Here is a 12,448-nt window from a genome sequence, read left to right as displayed (position 1 = left end):
CCCACAGTTCACACCTACTGAGCCCCTGCGTCTAGGGACTGTGCTCCACAATGAGAGAAGCCACCACAAGCCAGCGTTCCACAGCACAGAGTAAGTTCCCACTTGCTGCAACTACAGAGTGTGGCTGCCCAGGCAAACAAAGACCCAGTGCAATAAAAAATAAATAAATAAATTTAAAAAAAAGAATTTGTACTTTCACTTTAGAGAAAATTTTAAAAGAACATGGACTTAATGAAATAGATCCAAGATAAGCTGGGAAAACAGAGGGAGATTAACAGGTTGTTGACAAAATTAAGACAATTCATTAAAAAGTTAATGAATATATGCCATATGCTGGAAAACCAATGCCAGGCATCAAAGGAAAAAACTGAAAACCGTAATTATGTCATTACATCACTGCAGAATTAATTTGTGCAAAATAAAACGGAAATTTGATTTAAAAAAAAATAAAGAAAACTTAGCCAATGGAGCAGAGTACAGTTTAAAAAGGTCTCCTGAAATGGAGAGAAAAAGATGAAGGGAATGAAAATAATCAGAATGCAAGAAGAGGATTATATATGTGGCACTGGCCCCAATACTCAGTTGTAAGAGAGAAAACAGGTTGAGAGGAAAGGAAAAAACATTCTAGGATACAATTTTTAAAAGTTTTTGCTGAAATTAAAAGTAAATCTGAATGTACAAGGGATACAGAGTTACTTGGTACCAGAAAAAAATTAATATCCAGAATACATAAAGCAAAAGTGACAGAAATACAAGGAGACAAAGACAATTCAACAGTAATAGCTAGAGACTGCAATGTAACACTTTCAAAATGGATAGAAAAATTTGACCAGCCAATAAGGAAATTGAAGGCTTGAATAACACTATAAATCAAGTAGATCTAGAGACATATACATAATACTCCAACCTATGGAGGCAGGATACACATTCTTCTTGAGGGCATATGTAATGTTCTCCAGAAGAGACCATATGCTAGGTCAAAATAGTCACAATACATTTACAAATCATACACAGTATTAATATGTTCTCTGACCACAATGGAATGAAATTAGAAATCAATAAGGAACTCTGAAAATTTCAGAAATAATAGAAATTAAACAACACACTCTTAACTGCCAATGTTTAAAGACAAAATCACAAGGGCAATTAGAAAATACTTTGAGATGAATGAAAATGAAAGCAAAACGTAACCAAACTTATGGGATGCAGTGAAGGCAGAGCTTATAGAAATTTGTACCTCTAAATGCATATATTAAAAAAAGCAAGATTTCAAATCTATAACCTCATCTTCCACCTTAAGAAGCCAGAAAAAGAAGAGCAAATAAAATCCAAAGCAGGCAAAATGAAGGAAATTATGCAGATTAGGATGAAAATATATGAATCAAAGAATCAAAAAAAAAAAAAAGAGAAAATAAAAGAAATCAAAAGTTTGTTCTTTGAATAGATCTAAAAAATGGACAAATTTTAGCTAGACTCACCAAGGGGAAAAAAAGGGAAAATGTAAATCATTATAAATTAAGAATGAACCAGGAGGTGTTACTATCAATCACACAGAAATTAAAAAGGATCATAAGGGAATATTATGAACAATTTTATGTCAACAAATTAGATAACCTCGATGAAACAAACAATTTCTTAGAAAAACAACCTACCCAAACTGACTCAAGCAAAAACAGAAAATCTGAACAGAACTATAATAAGGAAAGAGACTGAGTCAGTAATCAGAAAACATCCACCAAAGAAAAGCCCAAGCCTGTATTTCACTGGTAAATTCTAAAAAAAACCATTTATAGAAGAATTAACAATAAGTACTCACAAACTTAAAAAACAACAACTTCAAAACAAGAGGGTTTCCTTGGTGACTCAGGGGTAAAGAATCTGCCTGCTAATGCAGGAGACACGGGATTGATTCCTGATCCAGGAACATCCCACACGTTGTGGAGCTACTAAGCCCATGTGTCACAACTATCGAGCCTGTGTTCTAGAGGCCGGGAACCAAAATTCCTGAGCCCATGTGTCCCAACTACTGAAGGACACACACTCCAGGCCTTGTGCCCTGCAACAAGAGGAGCTACTGCAATGAGAAGCCCACGTACTGCAACTAGAGAGTAGCCCTGCTTGCCCCAACTAGAGAAGACCCTGCGCGGCACCGAAGCCCCAGCACAGCCAAAAAGAAGAAAAAACGAGGAGGGTCACTTCCCGATTCATCCTATGAGGATAGCACTGCCTTGAGAAAAAAGGGTAAGATATAATAAAGCTACAGACCAGTACCCCTTATCAATATAGAAGGAAAATCTTCAACAAAATACTAGGAAACTGAATCCAGCAACACAGAAGCATTATACATCAAAATTAAAAGGGATTTATCTAGGGAAGGCAGGGTTGGTTTCATATATGATTATCAGTCAACGTAATACACAATATTAATAAAGAAAGAAAACATATTATCATTTCATTATACTTAGACAAAACATATGGCAAAAACCAAAACCCTTCCATAATAAAAACACTCAACAGGGACTTCCCTGGTGGTCCAGTGGTTAAGACTCTGCCCTGTTACTGCAGGAGGTACAGATTAGACTAGCTGGAGAACTAAGATCAGGCATGCTCTGTAGTGTGGCCAAAAAGTAAGAAAAGAAAAAAACAAACAAACAATAAACAAAATAGGAATAGAAGAGAATTTCCTCAATCTGACACAGCATTTATAAAAATCTCAGAGTAAACATCATCCTTAATGAGCAGAAAGATTTCTCCCTAAAATCAGGGGTAAGACAAGGATACTCATTCTTACCACTTCTATTCAAGATAGCACTGGAGGTTCTAGCAAGGGAAACTAGGCAACAAAAAAAGATAAATGACATGATATTGGAAAGGAAAACAATATCTATTTGCAGATGACACAATATTCTACATGAACACACATAACTCAAACATACTCAAACTTATAAACAAGTTCAACAAAGTTTCAGTGACCAAAATAAATATGAAAAATCAGTAGATTCCTGTACAGTTCAGTTCAGCTGCTCAGTCAAGTTTGACTCATTGTGACCTCATGGACTGCAGCACGCCAGGCTTCCCTGTCCATCACCAACTCCCGGAGCTTGCTCAAACTCCTGTCCATTTAGTTGGTGATACCATCCAACCATCTCATCCTCTGTCATCCCCTTCTCCTCCTGCCTTCAATCTTTCCCAGCATCAGGGTCTTTTCCAATGAGTCAGCTCTTTGCTTGTTACACTTGTTCGTCTACACTAACAAGTCCCAAACTGAACTTCAGAAAACTAGTTATGTTGGTTATTAAAAAGAATAAAGAATAAAATACTCAATATACTTTTAACAAAAGAAGTACCAAACTACAAACATCACTGAAAGAAATTAAAGATGACCTAAGTATGCAGAAAGACATCCCATGTTCATGGATTAGAATATTTAATATCATTAGAGTAACAATATTCCTTAAATTCTTCTACAGTTTCAATGCAATCCCTCCCCAAGATTCAAGTTGTCTAGTTTTATCTTTTGGGCAGAAACTGACAAGCTGATCTGAAAATTCCTATGACCTAAAAATAAGCTTGAAAAGGAAAAAACAAAGTTGAAGGATTCACACTAATTAGACAGTGTTGTAGTGGAATAGAGAGAGACGTAGGTTCAGTGGTTAGAAATAAACCCTTACATTTATAACTTTATCATTAAAAAAATTAAAAAAAAATTTTTTTTCCTTTATGATCAATTGGTTTTTGCCAAGGATGCACAGAGAATTCAATGGAGGAAAGAATAGTCTTTGCAACAAATGGTACTAACTGGATATCTACAGGCAAAAGAATGAAATTGTACTATCTCAACACCACATACAAAAATTAACTAAAAAATGTTCGTCAAACTAAAAGTAAGAACTAAAGTTATGAAACTTTTAGAAGAAACAAAAAAGAGTAAATATTTTATAACCATGGGTTAGATAACAGTTTTAGATATTATACGAAAAGAATAAGGGACAAAAGAAATAACAGATAAATTGAATGTTTTTATCAAAATTAAAACTTTTGTACCACAAATAATATCATCAAGAAACTGAAAAGCAAGTCACAGAATGTAAGAAAACATAAGGGACTTGTATTCAGAATAGACAAAGAAACAGTAATAAAATGACAAATAACTCAAGTTTAAAATGGGCCAAGGATCTGCATAGATATTTCTCCAAAGAAGATATACAAATGGCCATCAGGCATATGAAAAAATGCTCAATATCAGTAGCTGTTAGGGAAATGCAAATTAAAATCACAGTGACATACCTCTTCACATCCATAACATGGTTACTATCAAACGACAGAAAACAAGTGTTGATGAAGATGTAGAAAAACTGGAATATGATCTAGGTGCAGCCACTAGATGCAGAAGCAAAATGGTGCAGCCACTTTCAAAAACACTTTGGCAGTTACTCAAAAGCTTAAACAGAGTTACATGATTTAGCAATTCTATACCTAGGTATATACACAGCTAAGAAAATTGAGGAAAGAGGTTGACACAAAAATTTGTACATTAATGTTCACTGCAGCATTTTTCATAATGGCTGAAAGAGCAGAAACAATCCAAACGGGTCCAACAACTCATGAATAAACATGTTGTACATGCATATGAAATACTGTTCAGCCATAATAAACAACTGACTCATGCTACAAAACGAACCTTGAAAAAATTAAGGAGAGGCTAGGAAACGACTGTTAATGTGCATGGAATTTCATTCTGGTATGAGAAGAAGGTTCTGGAATTAGTGGTGATGGTTGTACTTTAAAAGAATGAATTGTAGGGCTTCCCTGGTAGCTCAATGGTGAAGAGTCCGCCTGCCAATGCAGGGACACTGGTTCCATCCCTGGTCCAGGAAGAACCCACAGGCCTCAGAGCAACTAAGCCTGTGCCCCACAATTACAGAATCCCATGCTCTAGAGCCCAGGAGATACAAACACTGAGCCCATGTGCTGCAATTACCGAAACCCATGAGCCCAAGAGCCTGTGCTCCACAACAAGTGAAGCTATCAAAAAGAGAAGCCCATGCACGCCAACTAGAGAGTAACTCTCAGCTCGCCACAACTAGAGAAAAGCCCGTGCAGCAACGGAGACCCAGCAGAGATAAAAACATAATTAATTAAAAAAAAGAATGAATTGTAAGGTACATAAATTTTATTTTTTGACCAACAATGAGACATACCCTGGGAAAGTAAGAAAACAAATTTTAAAAACCTGACAACAATCCAGGATCCAACATAGGGAAAAAAATATCATGGTTGCATCTGGCACAGATATATTACACATCAGCACCCAGAAAAGGAGGAACAAAATTAACTGAGTTCTGAATTAAAGATTATTACTGGGACTTCCCCAGTGGTCCAGTGGTTAAGAATCTGTCTTGCAACACAAGGGTTCGATTCCTGGGAGGGAACTAAGATCCCACATGCTACATAGCAACTAAGCCTGAATGCCACATCTAGAGTCCATCTGCCACAATGAAAGATCCCGCACTGTACAATGAAGATCCGTGTGCTGCAACTAAGAGCTGAGACAGCCAAATAAATAAATACATATTCTAAAAAACTGTTTAAAAGGTTTATAGCCAAACAAGTTGTTACTCCTATACAAAGGTGACAGAATGATAATCTCAAAATAAATACTGGTACACTTGGGGAAGTGTGTTGTATGTGGGGAGAAGTAGGCACGCACAACCAACTTCTTAATTCTTCCTGTAATAGTGGAGTCAATAGATACTAACTTCATTTCTGACAGTGATACATTTGAGATAGTGGCTTAAGCATATTTGTTAGTTACACAGCTAATAAATTAGCAAAAAAAAAAAAATCTCAAAGAAATCTTATACCAATGAAAAAAACTGAAAACTGTAAGAAATCACTAAAAGTGATTCTTTTAAAAGATAAGAAACACTGAAGAACTAAGACAATTTTGGAAAAGAACAACGAAGTTGGAGGATCCACACTTCCCAATTTCAAAACAGTAATACAACAGTGAAATACTGGCATAAAGACAAGTAAATCAATGGACTAGAATAGACAGACAGAAATAAAACTTTGTGCCATATGGTCAATGATCTATGATCAAAGGATCTCTGACTCTGGACAAGGGACCAAGATCACTCAATGGGAAAAGAGTAATTTTCTTAACAAATAGTTCTGGGAAAACTGGATATCCACACACTCTACAAAAATTACCTCAAAACGAATTAAAGACCTAAAACCATAAAATTCTTGGAAGAACACATTAGGGGAAAGCTTCATGGCACTGGACTTGGTAATGATTTCAAAAGCACAGGAAGCAAAAGTAAAAGTCAACAACTGGCATTGCATCAACATTAAAAATTTCTGTGCATCAAAGAACATAATCAAAAATTTATAAATCATGTATGTGATAAAAGGTTAATACTCAGAATACATAAAGAACTTCTACAACTCAATGACCAAAAAATAACATGATTCAAGAACAGGCAAAGTATTTGGACAGACATTTTTCCAAAGATGATATATGAATGGTCAAGAAGCATGTAAAAAGATGTTCAATACAGGTAATCATGAAAGAAATGCAAAGCAAAACTGTAAGATATCACTTCATATATATTAGGATGCCACTATTAAAAAAAACAGAAAATAACAAGTGTTGGCAAAGATGTGGAGAAAGTGGAACCATCCTGTCTTGTTAGTGGGGATGTAAAATGGTGCAGCTACTGTGGAAAACAAGTATAGTAGTTCCTCAAATAGTTAAAAACAGAATTACCATATAACCGAACCATTCCACTTCTGGATATACATCCACAAAAACTGAAAGCAGGATCTTGAACAGATATTAGTACACTCATGTTCACAGCATCATTATTCACAACAGTCTAAAGGTAGAAGCAACACAAATATCTACTGATGGATGAATAAACAAAATGTGGTATACACATACATTGCAGTATTATTGTTCTTGTTTTTTTTTTAAAAAGACAATCCTGTCAGATGGAACAATACTGATGGTCCCTGAGGAAATGCTGAGGGAAATAAACCTGCTACTTAAGGATAAATACTGTATCCCACTTACATGAGGTGACTAGTGTCATCAAATGCTTAAGGATAAATCCCGTATCCCACCTACATGAGGTGACTAGCGTCATCAGATTCTTAAGGATGAATACTGTACTCCACCTACATGAGGTGACTAGTGTCCTCAGATTCTTAAGGATAAATCCTGTATCCCACCTACATGAGGTGACTAGCGTCATCAGATTCCTAAGGATAAATCCCGTATCCCACCTACATGAGGTGACTAGCGTCGTCAGATTCCTAAGGATAAATCCCGTATTCCACCTACATGAGGTGACTAGCGTCGTCAGATTCCTAAGACACTCAAAGTAGAACAGTGGTTGGTAAGGGTGCAGCATAAGGTGGTATGTATTTAATATCACTGAACTATACCATGCACAAAAATAAATTCAAAATGGATTAAAGACAAATGTAGGAACTGAAACTACAACCAAAAAAAGACAAAACTTCCTGAAGAAAACATAGGCAGTAAGCTATATGACGTTGGTCTTAGTACTTTTTTTTGGATGTATCTTCTCAGGCATGGGAAATAAAACCAAAAATAAACAAATGAGACTACATCAAATTAAAGAGCTTTTCCACAGCAAAGGGAACCATCAAGAAAAAGCAAAGGCCATCTACTGGATGGAGAAGATAACTGCAAGCAATTTACTGGAGAAGGGGTTAGTACCCAAAATAGGCAAAGGATCTGAATAGACATTTTTGCAAAGACATGCAGATGGCCAAGAAGCACATGAAAAGATGCTCAACATCACTAATCATCAGTAAAATAAAAAGCAAAAGTATAATGGGGTATCATCTAACACATGTCAGAATGACAGCAAAATACAACAAATAACAATGTTGACAAGGATGTAGAGAAAACAGGATGCTCATGCACTTTTGGTGGGAATGTAAACTGGTGCAGCTGTTACGGAAAACATGGAGGTTCCCCACAAAATTAAAAACAGAACTACCACATGACCCAACAATTAACTTATGGGTATTTTTAAAGGAAAACAAAAACACTAATTTGAAGAGATAAATCCACTACTATATTCACTGAAGCATTATTTACAATAGCCAAGATATGGAAGCATAAGAATTCTTATCACAAGGAAAATATTTTTTTCTACTTCTTTAACTTTGTATCTATATGAGATGATGGATGTTCACTAAACTTACTGTGATAATCATTTCATGATGTATACATCATGTCAAATGCCAGGCTGGATGAATCACAAGCTGGAATCAAAATTGCCAGAAGTAACAACCACCTCAGATATGCAGATGAGAACACCCTAATGGCAGAAACAGAAGAGGAACTAAAGAGCCTCTTGACGAAGGTTAAAGAGGAGAGTTTAAAAGCTGGCTTAAAACTCAACATTCAAAAAACTACGATCATGGCATCTGATTGCATTACTTCATGGCCAATAGAAGGGGAAAAAGTGGCAACTGTGGCATTTCTTGGCTCCAAAATCACTGCGGATGGTGACTGCAGCCATGAAATTAAAAGACAATTGCTCCTTGGAAGAAAACCTATGACAAACCTAGACAGTGTATTATAAAACAGAGCCATCATTTTGCCTACAAAGGTCCATATAGTCAAAGCTATGGTTTTTCCAGTAGTCATGTATGGATGTGAGAATTGGGCTATAAAGAAGGCTGAGTGCCAAAGAATTGATGCTTTTGAACTGAGATGTTGGAGAAGACTCTTGAGAGTCCCTTGGACTGCAAGGAGATCAAATCAGTCAATCCAAAGGAAACCTGAATATTCACTGGAAGGACTGGTGCTGAAGCTCCAATTCTTTGGCCGCTTGATGTGTAGTGCTGACTCACTGGAAAAGACCGTGATGTTGGGAAAGACTGAAGGCAAGAGAAGAGGAGAGCAGAGGATGAGATGGCTAGACAGAATCACCGACTCAATGGATGGGAATATGAGCAAACTCCAGGAGACACTGGAGGACAGAGGAGCCTGGCCTGTTGCAGTCCACAGGATCACAGAGAGTCAGACATGACTTAGCAACTGAAGAACAACAAATAAAAGACAAATCATTATGCTGTACTCAAACAGACATGTCAATTATATCTCAATCAAACTGGAAGAAAAATAACTTATAACACTTCTACATTGACAACTACAAAACACTGCTGGAAGACATTAAAGATCTAAATAAATCAAAAGACATTCTGTGTTCATGGACTGGAAGATAATATCATTAGGATGGCATTAAGCCCTAAAGCAAACTACCTATTAAATGCAATTAATATCAAAATCCCAATGACATTTTCAGCAGAAATGAAAAAGCTGATCCTAAAACTCATATGGAGACATAAGACCCCAACTGGCCCAAAGTGTCTTTAAAAAAAAAAAAAAAAAAATTGTAAGGCTAACACTTCTCAATTTTAAAATTTACTGGTAGTCCAGTGGTTGAGAATCAGCCTTGCAATATAGGGGATGTGGGTTCAACTCCTGGTCAGGGAACAAAGATCCCACATGCTGTGAAGCAACTTAAACACCAAAACTACTGATGCCTGTGCTCTACAACAAAGGACCCTGCATGACACAACGGAGATCCTGCTTGCCACAACTAAGACCCAAGACAGCCAAATAAAAACAAACAAATAAATATTAAAAAAAAAACCCAAAACTTACTACCAAAGCTACAGCAATCAAATCAGTGTAGTAATGGCATATAGATATGCATGTAGATCAAAGGAACAGAACTGAGAGCCTAGAAATAAACCCTCACATCTGTGGTCAATGGTGTCAGGGCCATTCAAAAGGAAAGAACAGTCTCAACAACTGGTGCTGGGACAACCGGATATCGATGTGGAAAGGAATGATGCTTGACTTCTGTGCTGTGCTGTGCGTAGCTGCTCAGTCATGTCTGACTCTTTGCAACCCTACGGACCATAGCCCGCCAGGCTCCTCTGTTACTGGGGATTCTCCAGGCAAGAATACTGCAGTGGGTAGCCTATCCCTCCTCCAGGGGAACTGTCTGACCGAGGAGTCTAATCGGGGTCTCCTGCACTGCAGGGGGATTCTTTACCAGTTGTGCTACCAGGGAAGTCTGTTTGACCCCCACCTCACACCATATAGATAAATTAACTCAGTATACATCTAAGATGCAAGTAAGAGAACTAAAAGTATAAAATTCTTGAAAAAAATAAATGGACAAATCCTCATGACTCTGGATTTGGCAACGGTTTCTTAAAGATGACACCAAAAGCACAAGCAACAGAAGAAAAGATAGGCACACTGGGGCTTCATTAAACATAAAATGCTATGCAGTGAAGAATAGTGAGTGGAAAACACATATTTGCAGATTACACATCTGGTAAGATTCCACAATCCAGAATATATAAAGAACTCTGACAACTCAAAAACATTAAGGATAAACAATTAAAAAGTGGACAAAGACCTGAATAGATGTTTTTCTAAGGAAGATATAAAAATGATCAACGAGTACATTTAAAAAGGTACTTTAACATCATTAGTCATTATGGAAAGGGAAAGGCAAAACAAACCACAATGAAAATAATGGTGAGTATGAGATAAAACTTTGTACCTACTGGGATGGCAAAAAAAAAAGGTAGAGTGTTGGTGAATGTGGAGAAGCTGGAACCATTAGAAATTGTTGGTGGGTATGTCAAATGAGGTAGCCACTGTGGAAAACAGTTTGAAGGTTTCTGAATAAGCTTAAAATTACTGGGTTGGCCAGAAAGTTCAAGTTCTTCCATAACCTATTATGGAAAAACCTGAATGAAGTTTTTGGACAACCCAGTACCATATGACCCAGTAGTATTTCCAACTCCTATGTATATACCCACAAGAACTATATGTAGGTGTTTAAAAACTTGTACACAAATGTTCATGTTGGGTCTATTCACAATAGCCAAAAGGTGGAAACAACTCAAATGTCCATGAATGAATGAATAGATAAATAAAATGTGGTCTAAACAAATATTATTATTCAGCCATAAAAGGCAATGAACTACGGACAGATGCTAGGACATGGAGAAATCTCAGAAGATTATCCTGTAAATCAAAGAAGCCTGACACAAAGATCACATATGATGTGATTCCAATGAAATGAAATAACCTGAGTAGGAAAGTTCACAGAAACACGAAGTAGACTCCTGTGGTTGTCAGGGACTGGGAGGAAGGAGAAGAGAGTGACTGCTTAATGAGGTTTCTCCCAGGGTGATGAAAAGTTCTGGAACTAGACGTGGTGACAGTTGTAAAACACTGTGAATATATTTAGTACCATGGAATTGTACACTTCAAAATGATAAAACTGTAAACTTTATGCTACATATTTTACTACACTCCCCCCCTCCCAAAAATGCTCTATCTGCATCCTTTCCCCCTATCTCCTCTATGGAACAAAATGCCTCAATCCTGTCTTTCCCTATTCTTTGCTTACTTAAAAAAAAATCTTATTGTACTATTTATACATGTAAGTATTGTCATTAAATACCTACCAAAAACTCAATTATGAGAAATAATTTATGGTAAATGTATGAATGTTTTGTGCCTTCTTCCCATTAGACTAGTGGTCTCAAAATTGTTTTGATCATGGGGTTCTACTGATTAAATATTTCTGAGCAGAAATTATTAGATACTTATAAATTATGTATTATTGCTGTATTTATATATTGTAAAACATAGACAAAATGTAAACTTTAAAAGGTTCATATTCCAATGAACCATTTTGCAAGTATCCTTATTGGAGAGCACTTCTCCAAATAAATTTTATCTTGGGTTAAAGTGATGGTCTGCATCTACTGACCCTGTAATTCTGCCTTTATGGAATTCTCTAAATTAAGGCCATATTAGCCTCATATGACTATTGTTACTGAGAACATATCTTAAGGACTCCATTGAGGATTTTGTTACACCACAATGCCTTCTTGAGGACATGATGAAATTTCTCTTAAGTCTTTAGAACCAGAGATATTTGTACCGCTCTTGAAAATTTTGTTTTTCTATTAGAGTTATGTAATTGATCACAAAATTCTACCAATATTAACTGGCAGAAAACATAAAGCAAAATTTGTGACTCACTTTTAGGAAGCATATCCACAAGGTATCAACTTGTCTTCCCATTACTCTTAATTATTCACTCATTTGTTTTAAACATCACGTTGTAGCTCACTCCACCCTGGCTTCAATCTAACTTTCTATCATTCCAATTCTTCATCTACTTAAGAAAATCATATCATATTACTTATATATGTATGTGCGTATGTATACGTGTGCTTAAAAGAACCTCAAAATTTCTTAAAAGATAGGGAGGAATGAATAAACAAAATCAACAGGCAAAGAGAAAGCAGGCAATATTGTTCAGAATGAAGGTCATTCTAAACCTGAAGCTCCCCTGTA

General features: G+C 36.3%; 1 protein-coding gene across 9 annotated transcripts in view; it reads right to left on the bottom strand.

The window, feature by feature from the left end:
- Window positions 1-12,448, bottom strand: part of ALMS1 (ALMS1 centrosome and basal body associated protein) — a 208,613-nt gene that overhangs the window by 26,614 nt on the left and 169,551 nt on the right. The window lies entirely within an intron of this gene.

Source organism: Cervus elaphus, chromosome 11, assembly GCF_910594005.1.
Source record: "Cervus elaphus chromosome 11, mCerEla1.1, whole genome shotgun sequence".
NCBI classification, from domain to species: domain Eukaryota; kingdom Metazoa; phylum Chordata; class Mammalia; order Artiodactyla; family Cervidae; genus Cervus; species Cervus elaphus.
Note: the sequence above shows the minus strand (reverse complement) of the source record. Positions and strands in the feature narration are given on the sequence as shown.